The 19,342-nt window shown below is 41.7% G+C and overlaps 1 protein-coding gene across 1 annotated transcript in view; it reads left to right on the top strand.

Annotated features, from left to right (window-relative positions):
* Window positions 1-5,589: 5,589 nt before the first annotated feature.
* LOC125878809 (junction plakoglobin-like) overlaps window positions 5,590-19,342 on the top strand; it is a 237,920-nt gene continuing 224,167 nt past the window's right edge. The window contains exon 1 of the mRNA XM_049560200.1: window positions 5,590-6,031. The gene's annotated coding sequence lies outside the window, so the exon portion shown is untranslated. The remainder of the gene's footprint in view (window positions 6,032-19,342) is intronic.

The raw sequence follows: 19,342 nt of genomic DNA, 5'->3' as shown, positions 1-19,342 counted from the left end.
AACTGACATGGTCACAGCAAAAATTAGCAAAGTCAGCGAGGGCCTCCGCTTTCATTGCATTTGTGTCATTTATATGTGATTTTGTCTTTATAAATAACCCAGATGATGCAAGAAGCAGTAGGCCCTCAGGTATTTTCACATTATCTAATCTGACCTCTACTCAGGAAAGTTTAGACACCCTTGTACTATTATTAAATAATAAAGAAAAGAAAATAGACCAGGGACATAAACTAACTGGCTCTTCCCAAAAGTCCATTATCATCTCCTTGGTGATAGTTGTTGTTATCTGTGATCAGGCCCTTCACACCTGTGTCTTCGATAAACTTGATGACGTTTAGTTGTAGTTACAAAAGGGGTGCCCCAGGGCTCAATACTAGGTCCTATCCTGTTCACCTTGTATGTAAATAACCTGGACTCATTGGCTAGTAACAGCTCAATTTATTACTATGCTGATGACACAGTTATTCACTTTCCCCTAACTACAAACAGAATTTGTCTATTCAGAAGGCCCTAATTAACCAAGATAAGAATAACTGAGGCTCTTCACATGATCCCAAAAGAAAAATCTTCAAAGTTTTACTATCACTAATACAAGTGGGGCTCAAATAAAAGAAGCCCCATGTTATAAGTATCTGGGTATCTGGTTTCATGAAAAATTAGTTTTTGAAGAGAAGACTAAGGAGTGTTGATTTTAGTTAGATTCTTTAGAAATACTGCCTTATGTTTAGCAGTAGGTTGTTTCAGGCAACATTTTTATTCATGCTTGACTGTGCAGATGTTATTTACATGCATGCTGCTGCCCATATACCCTCAAGCCCCTTGATGCTGTGAATGACACAGTTGTAAGACCGATCATTGTATTGTATGTATGAGAAGGTAGGGTGGCCATCATTAACCAATCCAAGCAAACAACGCTGTTTTTTTTTCTTCAGTTTTAATTACAAAGCTATCCTTAACAAGCTAACATTGTTTATTTCTCATCACTTTTAAAGATTTAGGAATACCATACTTACACACAGGTGCATGTGCAGGTTGCATTACCTTGGATATTCCATGTATGAATAGAGAACTGAGAAAAACTGCATTTACCTATTATGACCCTCATACTGTAAGTGGAATATGCTTTGGGACTCCATTAAGCTGAACACATTTTAATACTACAACAGTTTAGGTTTCTGCTGAATGATGCTTTATAATAAATGCTCCTGTATATCTTAATGTGTTTTTTTTGTCCCTGTGAAGTGTACTTGCTTTACTATTTATTTTGTCTTGTGTTTGTTTTGTATTTATCTTTTGTTTAAGAGTGTTAATTTTACACATTTTATTGTGTAACTTATTGTGTATCTGCATTGTAAAAGTGACTTTAGGTTTTACAATGTTTTATAGTGTGTGACTAAAAGCTCATATTGTCATATTATTATTATAAGATGTGAGATGGTATCAGACTTAAGTCTTTTAAAAGTCTCTTCAAAGTTTTTTAGGCATTTTGCAGCCTCACTACATAAAAGACTTAGACTGGCACTTAAATGTCCGATTTGCAGGGCTGGACTGAGATATAAAATCAGCCCTGGACTTTTGCCCAGCCCACCACACCACAATCGGCTGGACATCACCCATCCTTGTACTCCCCTTCAATATATGAACATACCAGCACCAAATACCACTACTTAGCTGAGTGGTATTGGAGTAGAGTGCAGATAGACTTATATACAAACAATATGCGATGTTGGGCCCTCCTTTCACTGAGGGAGGACCATCCTACTTTCTTATAAAGATCACAGTGGTGTGTAGAGGTCTGACAATCTTCTAGGAGCTAGAAACTCTTAAAATGCAGTCAGCTAGTGTTCAGTTTGCAGACAGCTAATAGCTAGCAGAAAAAAAACAGTTATTTGTTATTATTTGTCATTTGTTATTTATTGTGTCAAGTTCAAATAGCTAGACATACACTCCCTGTAGTGCTGCTTACCACTTCACCTCTATCACCTGGCATGCCTCCCTCTCCTACCCTGTGAGCCTCCTCCTGTTCCCTGCCGTCCTGTCCCTCTGCAACGGTGGGATCTCTGGCCTCACTCCGTTCCTCTCCTCCATCATCACTGTCCTGATGGCGCACCTGTTGCAGACAAGCGGTAGCAGATGCACATGCACCACCACTGCTAGCCCTGGCCCCTGCAAACAAATCTGTAATTTTCACTTACTTGGTGGCCTCCACCTGTAGAAATTTAATCTTTTTATCTCTCACCTTCTCTGCCCCCCCTCTGTGCTTTTTATTAGTCGGCTCCATTTGTACACATAGCTTCCTTCTCACTTTTCTTCATTACTCGTTATCTCCTCTCTCATGCAAGACGTTGTCTGGGGGGGCGGGGGCCAGTAGGATGGGGGTGGACCGTGATTGGCCAGTGTTCAGATGAGAGACAAACCAGTGGGCCCATCATCTATCTGCTCTGTGGACCAATTAGCCAAAAACCAAAATAAATTTTAAAAAAAAGAAAAGAAAAGAGAAAAAAAAGAAAAAAAAAAGCTTACTACCAGCCCACACTAGAGCAGCCCACTGGGAATTCTCCCGTACCCCCGATGGCCAATCCAACACTGCCGATTTTTAAGATCTAGGGGGATTTAGTGCAGTCTAGTGGTAATGATTGCAGATTGCAACCAGTTGAAACTTCTGGTTAGAAATCCTTCAGTGTTTGTACTTCAGGAGGTTTTTACTGGGAGCTGAATTATAGGCAGAGGTCACTTCCTCTCTAAAACAAACAAACCAGGAGATTTAAACAGGTTAAAACACTGAACAAATCAGTTTCACATTTCAAATCAGTGTTTCACTGATGCAGTTTCGAATGTTGGAGACAGGCAGCTTGCTCACCTTATTTTACTGATAATTAAATATTTGTTCACCTTACTTCTGATCCAGATGCTCAGGAGGTTTTTACCAAATTATCTGCAAAGGTCTCCACCTCTCCAAAATAAGCTGACCTGGTGTTTAAAGGTGAAGTGCATAATATTTAGAGGGATTTGGTCATGTCTACCAGTGAAGTGTAGATGGCAACCAGCTAAAAACTTCTGCCGAGCAAAATTCCTTCAGTGTTCACTGTTCAGGAAGTTTTTATTGGGAGCCGAATTGTCCACAGAGGTCTTTTCTTCTTGAAAACAAACAGACCAGGGGCCTCATGTACAAAGACTTGCGTGGATTTCCTACTGAAACATGGCGTACGCTTAAATCCAGTAAATGTCGTATGCACAAAAATATCCAGATGTATGAATCCAAGCACATTTCCTTTGTACATCCCAATCAACGTGGAATTGAGCGCACATGTTGGAGTACCCGACCCCTCCCTGTCCACACCCCCATTTAAATATGCAAATCATATTTAAATGAACCCTGCACCTGAGATCCCCCTCTCTGCACCATCAGAAAACTAAAACAAAAGAATGAGTAAGACGGGAAAAAAGAAAAATTTCACAGAATGCAAATTGCAGACGCTAGTGGAGGTGCACAAAAATGTACTTTTTGGCACGCTGTCCTCTGGCATCAATATTAAACGCAAAAGGAGTGAGTGGGAGAGTGTGTGTCAGGCTGTCAATGCTGTGGGGACAGAAAAGCGTACACACGCAGAATTAAAAAAGAAGTGGTCCGACATTAAGGAGGACGTGAAGCAGAGGAGGGCTGCCCACTGCCAAAGTGTGGCCAAAACAGGCGGGGGGACAGAAGAGGAGGAGCTCACCCCGTTTGAACAGAGAGTCGCCTGGGGTCAATTGAAAGACAAATAATTATGTGAACTGGATTTACAGTTTCCATTTGTTTTTTATACACCACTTACACGGATCACACGCCATTGTAAGTGCACTGGGGAAAAGGTGAGGCTGATTAGGAAATGTCGCACTTTACACATAGGTTTATTGACATGAGTACTTTACACACAGAGACAATCAGGGGCTTGTTAGAAAGCTCTGAAGCTGCAGTTTAACCAGCAAAAACAACAAGTCACTAACTTTAACCACTGACTAGTACTGATGCTGTGAAGGCAGGATAATATTTGGGGGCGCACATGTTCAATGCGCATCAGGGGGATTATTAATATTAGGACAATTAAACAAATAAATTATTTAGTCACCAAGAAGCCACCCGTCGCGCACAGTGCCAGCTTGTAGTCTGTTCCCAACCATGCTGTTACTCAGAATGTATGAATCGTGCATTGAACCAGGCCACCTCGCCAAAATGTTGGTTAATTGCATTTGTGTATCACATATGATCTGTACATTGATCGAATGAAAATACTTCCTGTTAACAAAAACACAGTCATCCTGTGATGGTGCTTTTATACTGTGGCCATGTGTGTGCAGTCGATAGCTCCAATTACATTAGGAAAACCGGCTCTTGCTGCAAATTGCGCTTTAATGTTGGCCTGTTCAGCTGCATTGTATGGGAATTTGATATACCTGGCTGACATGCGGATAATGCCGTCCCATACAGCTGGCATGACTCGGCTGAGGGTTGACTGGCACAGTCCTGATCGGTCGGCCAGCTCCCTCTGGAATGCCCGTGTTGCTAGGAGTCCCGGTGTGGTCAGCACCTGTATGGACACAGGCAGCGCATGGCTCCTCACTGTGTTGCGCTCCAAGGTCGGCCGCAGCTCTGCGCACAGTTCCAGGAGGATTGCCCTCGGGAACCAATGTGGCAAATACTACTAAAACAGCCATTGTTGTTAACGGTATTTTTGGCACGACTTTGCGCATGCTTTTATATCCACTCATCTAATTGCAGACACGTGAGTGTGTTAATTGTTCATCAGTGTTAATTGTTGATGTTTCTCTGATGTGCACATCACTCTTGAGGACTAATTGTTTCCACATTTATTTATTATAACAGTTTCCCAGCATCACCTCTAAGTGTCACCAAAGGATCAACAGCTGTAGAAACGTGCGTACGCAGTTGGCGTGAGGCACCGCACATTTCCACGGTCATTTCACTCTTGATACATCTGAACTTTGTCGTGGAAAAGGACGTACGCCACGTTTTTGTGCGTACGCACCCTTTGTACATGAGGCCCCTGGTGATTAGAATCACTAAAAGCACTAAAGCAGTTTCATGTTACAAGTCAGTGTACCTCTAACGCTATTTGGCATCTTGGGGCTCGCCCACAACATGCTATTGTGTGCATTCTTCTTCTCCAAAACAAACAAACCAGGAGAAAAACTGCATAAAGTAGTTTAAAAAAGAGTGTGTTTCTGAGTTTCTCGTGGTGGAGGGACGTCTAACTACATGGAGTTGCAACATGGTGATCTCCTTTGAAGAGAACCCGCCCCTATAGATATAAACGGCTCATTCCTACGTAATGAAAACACAACAATTCTTATTTTCAGGTGACTGTACACTAAAGAAAACATACTTATTTTACCATAATCAATTTATGCCAATATATCCCCCTCAGTCGTACACACTGGACCTTTAATATCAGCACTGGACATAAATCAAGCATGGTCCAATATAGACGAAGAGATACCAGAACTGGAAAACTATAAAGATTACGATGCAAAACGGTCAATTCAGTTGCAAAATACGTTTTTATATCAGCTATTTTTGTGATATTTGAGAGGCAGACAGTCACTACAGGTGATAATATATATAAACCTAAGATCAAATTTTCCTTTCTTAGTAAAAATTCGGAACGAAGCAGGTGGGGCACCGCAGCACTTGTACCACAATGCACTGCATGGCAGCATTGACCATACACCATACAAACGACGCCTCTCGCCATCAGAGTGAGACCTCTTCACTTTCCCCTCCTCTACTGTGACGCTGTAGCAGCCGAGCCGCTGCCGGTTCGCTCCCCAACACTCCGCCCGGCTGGCTGCGTGCTGCACACCGTGTTTAACGGGAGACATAAGCAAGACAGAGAGGGCACAGAGGCGAACGAACCTATAGGAGCGGATCTGCGCCTGAACTGTACAGACTGTGGATTTAAGGAGAGGAAAGGCGGACAAGTTGAAGCTGCTGAGACGGGGAGCCGCTCCAGACTGCTGTCCAGTTAACAAGGTAACCAGCTGACCTGTCTTTTTACGCATGGTGATCAGATAACGCGCTCGGTCACCGGAGATGCACTGTAAATAAAAGAGGAAGGTGAAGAGTGACCTCCAGTTGGTAGTCATTATCATACGACATGACGGCCATCATTAGAAACAGTGTGTGAACTGCATCTCCTCTGTCCTCCTGAAACTTCAATCAGTCTGATACTCCTCTGGGTGACGGCTTCAGCTCCTAAAATCTCCCATAAACACACATCTCTGTGCACACTGAGCGGGATTAATGTGGGTTTCACCTGCATTGTTGAAGAGAGTATTTTTTAAGATGCTGGAGGTGCGTGCTGCGTGTATAAGAGCAATGCTGCTGCTGTCTGTATTAAAAACATAAATATGGATAATGAGATCTTGCAGTGCTCAGGGCTTTGGCGCCTCTGCTTCATGTGTGCGAGCGTCTGTGTGTATGTAATTGAAATGAGACTGTTTGGAAACACACTGTGCGGTTTGTGGGTCCCTCCAGTGTGGCTTCCCATGTCGCCTCGTGTCTCAGTGCATTCTGCCCCAGCATGACATTCCTCTCTTTCTCTCTCAGTGAGCCTTACTGATTTGTTAAAAAAACAATTCGTGCATGTAAAAATATAATTTCTGCTGAAAAATCGCCTCTCCTTCTCTGTTTCTTTCTTTTTTGGCATGTGTGTGTGACCATGGGTGTGTGCACATGTGTGTGTGTGTCCCTGTGGGCAGCAGAGGCGTCTCATTCCCAACAGATGTTGAGGGTGAAGCTGTGAAATGCATCTGTGGTGAGATAGAAAGAGCCCTTTAGGAGCAATGTAATTGTCACCACTGGTATTTAACTCTCTCTCTCTCTCTCTCTCTCTCTCGCTCGCTCGCTTGCTCGCTCTCTCTCTCTCACACACACACACACACACACACTGTCTCTGTTTCTGCTGTTGACTCCACATTCTTTGGCTGTGACAAGCGGGCGTAGCAGCCAGAGAGCTAGCCAAGTGTGTGTGTGTGTGTGTGTGTGTGTGTGTGTGAGAGAGAGAGAGAGAGAGAGAGAGAGAGAGTGAGAGTGTGTGAGCATCGGTGCATGTGATTGGGTGGGTGCACTCTTTGCTCCTCTTTCTCAGTCTTTGACTCTGTGTGTGTCTGTTCAGTTTGTGCATTTAAACATAAATGTGTGTGTATGCTCGCTCACTGTGTACCTGTGTGTGTATGACCAGCAGTGACCAGCGGGGAGCCTCTGACCACCTCACCTGTAACAGACCCCATTAATATGTGAAACCTTTCATATCTATTTTTATTGCTGTTAAATAATTCAGAAACAGTCTCAGCAGTCGTCACCTGTTCATCCGACAGCTTCCGGTCCTCCTGCAGGTTCTGGACGTGCGTGTGCGCGCGTGTGTGTGTGTGTGTGTGTGAGAGAGAGAGAGAGAGAGAGAGAGAGAGAGTAGATTTATCACCATTTCATCAGGTGAAGCCGGTTTTCCCTCTGAGGGAACTTCAGCCTTCAGGCTCTGTTTGAAAATGCTGATGTGATAAAGATTCATTGCTGATGTGAATTTAACAGTGGTGCAGCACAGATCCAAGTCAGGACAGCATAATACTGAAGACATTCTAATTTATTCTCTATTATTTTGTTCTATTTGAGAGAAAACTGAGTTAATAAAATGAGAAAACTCACTACATTTTGTCACATCTAATTTAAAATGAATAATTTTCAAATTAATAAGTTTCAAATAATGAGGTAAACATATGTAGAAGTAATCCCTGTGCGCAAAAACCTCGGGGAACACTCCCTTTCCAACAGTTTTTTTCTACTTAGTATGACATCATAGATTAATTTATATGATCATCTGGTCCAGGCATGCTACTGCAAGTGTTTATATTATGTAGCCTACACTGCTACATTAAGTTACATGCTAACATCAGGAAAACATGTACACTTGGTTGTCTAAATTTTTTGTCTGATTTTGGGTCATATCCCTGTTGGAACATGTCGGGTTGTGCTTAAAAGCTTTTTTATTGGTGGTTTCTCATGGTAAAAAGTAGTGCTCATCTCCGTCACTGTCATGCCCTGGTTGCAAATTCACTGCTAATGTACATGGAGCTACATGCTAACGTCAGGGAAACGTAAACTCGGTTACTAATGTTGTCATTTTCTCCCTGACTTTCAGTCTTATTCTTACTGGAACACATTCAGTTGTGCTTAGAAGCTTTTATGGGTGAATTCTCCGTTACAGTCATTCACATGCTGCAAGTACAATGCTAATGTACATGTGGCTACATGCTAACATCAGAGAAATGTGTAAACTTGATTCCTGATATTGTTAATTTCTCCCTGTTTTGGATCATATTCCTGCTGGAACCAGCCTGGTTGTATTTAGAAGCTTTTATTTGTGATTTTTCACTGAAGAAAGCACAGGTCTTCTCTGTTACAGTCATTCCCCGACTGCAATGATAGTGCAGAGATGCCGAGATACAGAGGACTGGGTGTTCCAGTACAGACAGTAAGAGGAAAATCAAGCATTTTTTTGATCATAAACATGTTCTAGTAAAACCTTCAATAGAAGTGTGAACCTGAAAATGGGCATAATAGGTCCCTTTTAAGAGAAAAAGAGGGCTTCAACATGCAACAAGGCCCCCAGACAGATTTGGTGGGTTAAAAGGGTTTTGGCAGCTTGTAATAATTTGGGCTGCTTTTTGTAACATTTGGATGGTTCTTCCCAATTAAAATTTAGAGGCTACATTCCATTGAATCTGCCTTTCCTCCAGTTAGTAAAGAGGTTGACAGGGACACTGTCAAAGTGTCTAGTCTGCCCCAACTTTAAGAAGTACATGAAGAGAGACAGAGAGACAGGGCACTGAGCTGGGTGTAGGCTCAACTGCTCAGCACATTATGACAGAGGGCAGATCGCCGACAGAACCAGATGTCGTTTCAGTTCATTACAACTAGACCGAAAGTGTTTTCTTTGTATTAGTTCCACAGTCATGGGTTTGTTATAAAAGGCTTAGAATAGCCTCCCTCTGATCACATAAGTGAAATCTTTTGGTGTTTAATGTCATATTGCCCAAGAGAATTAGTGAAAATACTATTTCAGTATTTCATACAAACAAACTAAAACAATTCACTTTTAATGTTGGGACAGGTTACCACCACATGGCAGTTGGTGTTCAGTCAAGATGATCCCCCACCTAAGTACTTCCTTATTACGTCAGCTGCAGAATGCCTGGCCACCATGATGCCCCATGGCTCATACAGCGCAACCTCAATCATAGCTATGGTGCCTTATATATTGTTATGTCTGATGTCTGTTATGTTGAATTTGTGCCTGACTGTCAACTGGACAAAGTGACACTGACATTACGTAACCACAAATTAGGGGTGTAACGGTACACAAAAATCTCGGTTTGGTACGTACCTCGGTACACAAGTCACGGTTCGGTTTTTTTCGGTACAGTAATGAAAAAAATAGACAACTATTAAATATCTTTTACTTATTGGTAACCTTATTAAAACATACCACCACAGCAGTTAACTCTTTTTACACAATTGTTGAATGAAACAAATATATATAAAATCCTGCTTTTTCACATTGTTTGAATGAAAACAGAAATATAAAAGTGAAAAATAAAATCCTGCTGTTTTTTTAACACATTTTTTGAATGAAAAATATAAATATAAATTTCTGCTTAAACAATTTTACTGAATTAAAATAAAAAGTATAGTGCAGCTGGTCAGCTTTAAAGCCTGCTCAGGTTCAGTTTTACTAGGAACTTACTTAGCTCTCCCACTTTGTTAAAGTGCAGTAAACAAAACATGCTTCAATATCTAAAGTGCAGCTTAAACAATTTTACTCAACACCAATGGCGTTGGTTATTTCTTTAGAGCAATGGTCAGGGAAACACTCTTTCTTTTTAATCGACGACGATATCGTAGTTTGCATCAGATTGCTTTTTCTAGTCGTGCCGGTTAACGTTCAAACTCGGGTGGTGTCGCTTTAGATGCGTTAGCATGTTAGACGTGTTTCCAAGTACATACCCGACCGCTGTTCTGCAGTGTCAGCACACTGCTTTTGTCTTGCCCACTTGTTTATTTCCATCTTCGTATTTTACCCTGAAACCAAAGTGCTCCCAAACGGAGGACTTAAGGTTTGCGGGTGGGTCTTCAGGTTCGTCAGGCTCACTTGCCATGTTGTCAAAATGCAAGAATGTGCTGCACAAAGTGAAAGCGGAGATTTACGGGACTCGGTCCGTCACTCAATTATGTCCGTCGGGGAACTAGATATTTTAAATGGTTCGGCTCGCAAAAACGGAATTAAAATAAAACAAAATAAAATAAAATAATATCCTGCGCCCAATAATTTGGTACAGGGTCGTGCCGAACCGAAAGTCGCGTACCGAACGGTTTGACACAAATACATGTACCGTTACAGCCCTACCACAAATGCATCAGTATTACCTGTTAAAATGCACTCAGCACCTGTGGATATTCAGATATCTGGGTGGCAAGGTGGTACAGTGGTTTCTGTTGTCACCTCACAGCAAGAGGATTCTGGGTTCATACCCTGGAGTTTGCATGTTCTCCCTGTGTCAGAGTAGGTTTCCTCAGGGTTCTCCAGCTTCCTCCCCAAAGTCCAAAGACATTCAGATTAGGTTAGGTGAGGTTGTTGACTCTAAATTGCCCATGAATGTGAATGTGAGCGTGCATGCATCTCTATGTGTTTGTCCTGTGATAGTCTGGCAACCTGTCTAGGGTGTGGTACATTGACTGTCTTCAGAGATGGACGACATGACAGCTCCCCAGAAATGAAGCCAAACATCTCGACCATCCCCTGGTGGCTGGCTCCAGTAAAGGTCATAAAGCCCGCCCTCGGGGCGTCGGTGGCTTAGTTCCCAGGTTCAACTCCAGCCTGTGGCCCTTTGGTGCATGTCACTCCCTCTCTCTCTCCCCCTTTCACGCTTGTCTGTCCTATTAATTAAAGGCCAAAATGCCCCAAAAAATATCTTAAAAAAAAAAAAAATAAATAAAAAAATAAATAAATAAAGCCTGGCTAAGTTACCTGTGAAAGTGGGGGTGTTTGTTGACAGAAAGTTGGACTCGCCCACCCTACACTCAGCGTCGCGGTGACGCAGACGTCCTGTCAGTTTCTGTAAGCTCAGTGGAAACAAAGCTTGTATTTACTTGTATTTCACAGATAGGAAACAATAAATTGTGAAGACAGTAAAGCCTACACTAAAATAGCATTTTAAGTCATGTGTGTGATTTATCCTTTAGGGACTTATACTTCGGGATTTATCCTGGCTTCATATGAACAGAGGAAATCTCCGCTCGTAATGAAAAAGGCTCAAGGGATGGCAATGCAGTTTGGTTTCAACTAGCAATGGCCAAATAAAGCTTCATGAACCATTTTCTTTATTTTTTGGGTCCACTCTGGCACTCTTTGTTCAACAAAGGGTTGAAACCAAACTGCATTGCCATCCCTTGAGCCTTTTTCATTACCCCAAGAGTGCCATCTGGTGGGTTCAGTGTATACAACTGGTGGTTCACGAAGCTTCATTTGTACATCATTAGCAATCGGTGGGCTCGCATTCAGTGCCGCTGCTATTGATTGGTCAGACAGGTGTATGGGCGGAAAACTGCAGTGATCACAACTGCGCAGACTCTGGCTCCAAATAACCTCCCCTGAGCAAGATGGCAGCGGCTGTATCTGGGATATTTTAGCTCCACTTCTGTACAGTGGGGGTAAGTAGAGACACGTTGTGCATCTTTATATACAGTCTATGGTGTGGTGCTCTGCCTCTTGCCCACTGTCATGCTGAATGCAATAAGCAGTTATAGATAATGGATGGATGCACCCAGCTCGCTGATGTCATACTTTACCACGCAATAACAATACAATATCATGTGCTTAATTGATACTTATCTGTATTATTTTGAATCTGGAGTGTGGTAATAAAACTTAAGGGGTGTTTCCTGTCTTTGCCTGTCACCCTTTCAGTTACAGGGATAATAACTGTTTATGTAACTATGCATAAAAGCCAACTCAGCTGTGCATGAAAGAGCTTACCAGTCAACACAGTAAGAATGCATGCTGCACACAACTTCCTCCCTCTTGCCTGCGCGTCAGCAAGCACTGAATTTCTGTTTACCAACATTATTAATGTGTGTTTTGATATTTATCTGTAGTCCCTTTTGGAACAGCTGTCTTCAATAGGACTGGACATGTGACTCAGCAATTGGTTTGAATTTATGCCACACAGTCAGATATCTGATTCAGTGCAGAACATTGTCTGATCTGATTTTTTTTTATTTTTGGGCCATTATTTGTAATTTGGGGTGCAGTGGAAAATATTGTGGTGATCAAAGCCCTTCAGGATCCACAGAGCTGAAGCCTGTGCCTGCTTCACTCATCACATGTCTGGAAGTTTATTTAGATGCTACATGAAAGTGCTTTGTCATTTGTCACAAATTATGTCCTTTGTCTTGATGCTGGAATGCAGGGAAAATCCTGACTTTTAGACATTATCCTGTGTGCGGAGGCACCCTAGTTAACAATGTAAGCCGCTGTTGATTTTTTCATCAAAGAGGCTTCATGGCTTTGTTTGGGCAGCAAGAGAGAGAGAGTGGCAGAGCTTGAAAACGTCTGTCGATTTGCATGTCCGTCTGTCCATTCTCTTCTTATGCGATATCTCTGAAACACCTCCAAATATGGCACAACTATCTACTCAATGACTCAAGGATGAATTGATTAGATGTTGATGTCATAGGTTAAAGGTCAAGGTTACTGTGACCTTATCTGTCTCATTCTTGTGAACATGGTATCAAGAATACCTTGAGGGAATTTCTTAACATTTGGTCCACTTGGACTCAACAATGAACTGATTAGATTTTGATGGTCAAAGGTCAAAGTTCAAGGCCACTGTGACCTTACATCTCACCCTGGTTAATGTAATATCTCAAGAATTTCTTTAGGGAGTTTCTTCAAAGTTGGTACAAACATCTTGTCACTTGGACTCATTTTTAACTGATTACAATTTGATGGTCAAAGGTCATGGTCACTGTGACCTTGCATCTGTCTCATTCTTGTGAACGTGAATTCCCAAGAATGCGTTGGGGGAATTGATTCATATTTGGCACAAACGTCCGCCTGAACTTAAAAATGAAACATTTAAATTTGGTGGTTGAAAGTCAAAGGTTAAGGTCACAAAACATGCTTTTGGCCAAAACTCAAGAATTTACACACTAATTATGACTAAATTTTACACAAATGTCTAATAGAATAGAATGATAATGTATGAGTAAAAGTGTGTTCACACCGGACCTGTTTTTTTTTTTTTTTTTTCACTAGCGACGAGTACGTACAAAGTCAATGCAAACGGGCAATTGAGCGTATATTCGCCCGGGAGAAAAATCGCCTGGGCTCCGAGCGACAGCGACAGAGGGATTTTTCGCTCGTTGCTTGAGATGAGAAACCTCATCTGGAGCGGTATTTCGCTGGGTCCTATCGCTTGCAGCTCAACACTGATTGGCTGCCGGAATTCTGGAATCCCGGGGGGGTTCTTGACTGTCATGACATGTCAGCTTCATTAAAAGTATAGCTGCAAATTAAAAGCAACAATAGATGTAAAAACACACAGACACAATACATTTGTGATCAGTTCCCTAATTTAATTTTAATAATCTTTTCTATCTTCTCCAATTTCTCGTTTTATTTTATGGAAGTGATCAATGTAAGTGCACTTGTTCTAGAAACGCCACAACGGTTTTTATAATGTAAATAACTCTGTTTAGATGAAACCTACAAGCTTCTCTTCCTATGACTTTTACTAAAAATGTGTCTTGTATGTTTTCTGAAGCCTTTAAGTTACAAAAATGAAACACACTAGACTTCTGAGCATTTATACCTCCGACCGCTGCTGAAAATTATACATTTTGATACATACAGGTAGGCTGTATACAGTACAGGCCAAAAGTTTGGACACACCTTCTCATTCAATGCTTTTTCTTTATTTTCATGACTATTTACAGTGTAGATTCTCACTGAAGGCATCAAAACTATGAATGAACACACGTGGAGTTATGTACTTAACAAAAAAAGGTGAAATAACTGAAAACATGTTTTATATTCTAGTTTCTTCAAAATAGCCACCCTTTGCTCTGATTACTGCTTTGCACACTCTTGGCATTCTCTCCATGAGCTTCAAGAGGTAGTCACCTGAAATGGTTTCCACTTCACAGGTGTGCCTTATCAGGGTTAATTAGTGGAATTTCTTGCTTTATCAATGGGGTTGGGACCATCAGTTGTGCTGTGCAGAAGTCAGGTTAATACACAGCCGACAGCCCTATTGGACAACTGTTAAAATTCATATTATGGCAAGAACCAATCAGCTAACTAAAGAAAAACGAGTGGCCATCATTACTTTAAGAAATGAAGGTCAGTCAGTCCGGAAAATTGCACAAACTTTAAATGTGTCCCCAAGTGGAGTCGCAAAAACCATCAAGCACTACAAGGAAACTGGCACACATGAGGACCGACCCAGGAAAGGAAGACCAAGAGTCACCTCTGCTTCTGAGGATAAGTTCACCCGAGTCACCAGCCTCAGAAATCGCAAGTTAACAGCAGCTCAGATCAGAGACCAGATGAATGCCACACAGAGTTCTAGCAGCAGACCCATCTCTAGAACAACTGTTAAGAGGAGACTGCGCGAATCAGGCCTTCATGGTCAAATAGCTGCTAGGAAACCACTGCTAAGGAGAGGCAACAAGCAGAAGAGATTTGTTTGGGCCAAGAAACACAAGGAATGGACATTAGACCAGTGGAAATCTGTGCTTTGGTCTGATGAGTCCAAATTTGAGATCTTTGGTTCCAACCGCCGTGTCTTTGTGAGACGCAGAAAAGGTGAACGGATGGATTCCACATGCCTGGTTCCCACTGTGAAGCATGGAGGAGGAGGTGTGATGGTGTGGGGGTGTTTTGCTGGTGACACTGTTGGGGATTTATTCAAAATTGAAGGCACACTGAACCAGCATGGCTACCACAGCATCCTGCAGCGACATGCCATCCCATCCGGTTTGCGTTTAGTTGGACGATCATTTATTTTTCAACAGGACAATGACCCCAAACACACCTCCAGGCTGTGTAAGGGCTATCTGACCAAGAAGGAGAGTGATGGAGTGCTGCGGCAGATGACCTGGCCTCCACAGTCACCGGACCTGAACCCAATGGAGATGGTTTGGGGTGAGCTGGACCGCAGAGTGAAGGCAAAGGGGCCAACAAGTGCTAAACACCTCTGGGAACTCCTTCAAGACTGTTGGAAAACCATTTCAGGTGACTACCTCTTGAAGCTCATGGAGAGAATGCCAAGAGTGTGCAAAGCAGTAATCAGAGCAAAGGGTGGCTATTTTGAAGAAACTAGAATATAAAACATGTTTTCAGTTATTTCACCTTTTTTTGTTAAGTACATAACTCCACATGTGTTCATTCATAGTTTTGATGCCTTCAGTGAGAATCTACACTGTAAATAGTCATGAAAATAAAGAAAATGCATTGAATGAGAAGGTGTGTCCAAACTTTTGGCCTGTACTGTACATATTGCAAAACTCTGTAAAAGTACACCAAAGCATACATTTTCGTTTCCAAATATTTATTTGAAAACGAAACCATTCATACTGTCAATAAAAAAACATTTTGTTAATAGTAAAAAACGAATGCAATCTCAACAGTGACCGCGCCAGCTGGCGGGACTGCGGCACTTGGAGGGGCGCTGTTTTTAAGCCGCTGCCGCGGTCGGAGGTATAAATGTTCAGGTGTATTGTCTCTGTGTGTTTTTACATATATTGTTGCTTTTAATTTGCAGCTATAGCCTACTTTTAATGAAGCTGACATGTCATGACAGTCAAGCCCCAAAATACCCTGATTGCTTCAACGCCGTCATCAAAGCGAAAAAGCGAGTCTGTTGATTTCTGCCACATTGACAAGCGATTGCAACTGAGCGATGAAGCGATATCAAAAGGGTGAACCGAGCACCAGCGGAAAAAAAAAAACAGGTCGTGTGTGAACACACCTTCAAAGCAAACTTTCTGTTGCTGCAGCTGCACAGGTTGGACCCAGTGCTTGAGCGCAGGGTACGTGGTTTCCATGGAAACATAGCTGTTTTTATTTTAAGTTGGTTAGAAAAACAATAGACAGCACAAATGAAAGTGCTGCTGTTTGAAGAAATAGAGTGTTCTATTTCTGTATGAATTAATGAACAGTTACGTATTACTTTCACTGTGCTTGGCATTCTGCTGCTCTGTCTGTGCCCAGAGTATGTTCCTTGCTCCGAGAGTATGATGCTCTGAATAACCAAACAGTATTTATTTTCCAACAGCACTCCAAATGAATGGTCCAATTTGTGCCAGTGTCCTCTCTTGTGGTTGGACCGATTATTTGTGAATGCATCCAATGTGTCTGTAAGAGAGAGAGAGAGAGAGAGAGAGAGAGAGAGAGAGAGCATTTGTTTCCTTTTTACCTTCTTTATTTAAACTTAATCACAAATCAAGATGACCTTTGACATCTGTAGACCACAAAGAGCTCAGCAACTGTGCCTGTTCTGCACTGACCTCTGTTGAGAATAACTTCTGGTGACTGGTTGATCTTGTTGTTTACACAGTGTACAATGGATCTGACTTATAAGTTCTCACTTAGGGTTCCTTGATATATTTTTCCATTAGCTGTAGCTCTCTTCCATGAGGGAAGTAAACTGAATGCGTCTTTGTAGCAACATGAGATACTCGACCAAGAACATATTCCTATTAAGTTGTCCAACATAACTATTATTCATCTAGACAAGCTGTCTAAGAACACACTCTTATTTATTTATTTCCTATTTGCAGCAACTGCCGCAGGGAGTGGTTGTCGAGGGACAGGGAGAGGTTCCACACACACACACACACACACACACACACTCTTACACACACACACACACACACACACACACTCTTACACGCCCAGGATGATTTGACAGGTGAAGAACAGTGCATTTTCCGCACTGGTGATGCTGCAGCTAAGGGGCTTTCAGAAACATCAGAGGTTACGAAACAGGTTTGGATTTGGTTGCATACATTATGGATTGTGTTTTCTTGTTGAGGGAGGGTATGAGGAAAATGATTTTCTGGGTGCTTTCTCATACTGATACTGTATATCAAAGCTTGGCTTTGTGACCACAGCGATATTTCAACCTCAATTAACAAGGTAAAAGTTCTACAGATTCACAGCTGGTATACTCGCATCATTATCTCCAATGTCCATCATGGATAAATGGCCATGAATCTGCTGTGAAATGCAGTAATGTCTCTGTAAAAAACAACCACTTTTCGTGACAGCAATAGTTAGCTGCAAAACACCCATGATTGGTCCCTAAAAAGCAGCTGGAAAAACAGCGATGACTCGCTAAATCATAATCAGTTATGTTGTTTGCTGGTCTTGAACAGTGGTCTGCAGCTTGTTAGGGGTCTCCCCTTAATGACAAGCCATATACCATCCCCTTTACCACTGGATGACAAAGTCAGCTCATATCCCCTGTTATATTAGAAATGTTGATAATATGCATGAAATGTGCAAATGTAACGTATTCATGGTTTGAAGAAACTTACAATGCCATTATTTTTCTCTGGTGACTACGGTGCATCCAGACTAAAAACAGCACTCCATCCAAAACATACAGTACATGTTTTTAGTTATGTTGCTGTTGCTACTAGTCAAAAAAGAAAAACAAACCAAGATGTAAGTACTGCACAGCTGTTAACAATAGGCTGAGATAGGATTTACCAACACAATTTATCACTAGGAAAATATTGAAGTCAGTTGTGAATAAACTGAAGAATGACGCCTAAACTGTTCATGCAAAGTTGAGTCCAGAAGTTGGCAGTAAGCCAGGATTTATCGACTGTTATTGCTTGTACCACTACTGATACAACCATTACTATACAATTATACTGTGCAGTAGTTACTGCTGTTATTATTGGTAATACTCCTGCTAATTATGGTTGTAGCTTACCACTGATATGTTGTATCAGCATATATGTCAGCAGGTAAGTAACACAGATTATTGATATACATAGTTATTTATTCAGGAATTACCAATTTTCCTCATGAAAATACTTACTTTATGCATCTATAGCCCTTTTTACACAGAGATCGCGCTATAGGCCACCTTTGCATTTTTACACAAAACCAAACACCAACGGCATCATGCTGCTCCAGTGTGTATCCCGCAAGCAAAAGACAAATGACGGGCATGACATGTAACACATTAACATCAGCCTCTGGTGTGACATGTAACATATGCATTGGCAGCGCTATATAAACAATAACAATCGCATCAACATGGCGATAACAATCATTTACCATCTCTTTATATGGCAGCTGATCTCATCCCCTGTTTGGAGAGTAAGGAACTCCCAGACCTCATTTTTTTCTCAATTTGCGAACATTTTTGGTCGCTCTTCTTCTTCTTTGAGTTAGCCATTAACTGCTATCAGCTACTTTTAAAACCTTCTGGCAACATCACAAACGTCAAAATGTCACACCTGGATTTTTTTTTTCTTCATTTATTCATTCAATCTTGAGGGCCACTTTAATGAAATATTGGTCAAATTGTGTGAACTGAAACAGTGTGAAGAGTATATGGCTGTCATCTCTCAGTTTTCCAGTCATACCCAAATTATGCGATTCGAAGACTGTTCAGAGACCCCGGAATGCAGAAATATTTAAATATATTATTTTGAAAAATGGATATTTTTTTTTCATTCAAATATTTTTTTTTCACTTGCCAAAGTTTAGGAAGAGGAATTTTTAAATTTGGAGTGTTATTTGGCCCCCTTTCTCACAAGACAGCAGAATATGGTTGGTACCAATGGATGTCTTAGGTTCTCTAGTTTAATATAATAGCTGTGTCGTCACTGTAGCACAGCGGGTTTTCTTACTAAAAATGTATCTGCCTCATTTCTCACCATCAGCTTCGTCTGTCATAGCTGGTGCTTCTTCACATTTTTTTGTTTGTTTGTTTGTATTGCCAGATATTTGGCCGATGCCTCTCTGCTTCTTTCATTTTCTTGCTCTCTCTGTACCCTGGATTTTGTTTTAGGATCTCCTGATTTTTGATGAGGCATTCTGACTTAACTGGTCAGGCTGCAGTCCACCTCACATGGTTACATCAGAGGCACTTTCGAGTTCTGGGCATAATGCACCTGACCAGTGTCAGATGGAGCCCACCTGGCACCTGGCCCACCTCACGGTATCTGTGGGGAGTGGAAGCATCAGATGGCATGTTGAAATGT

The sequence above is a fragment of the Epinephelus fuscoguttatus genome, linkage group LG19, assembly GCF_011397635.1.
Source record: "Epinephelus fuscoguttatus linkage group LG19, E.fuscoguttatus.final_Chr_v1".
NCBI lineage: Eukaryota > Metazoa > Chordata > Actinopteri > Perciformes > Serranidae > Epinephelus > Epinephelus fuscoguttatus.
This window is presented reverse-complemented; position numbering and strand designations above follow the sequence as displayed.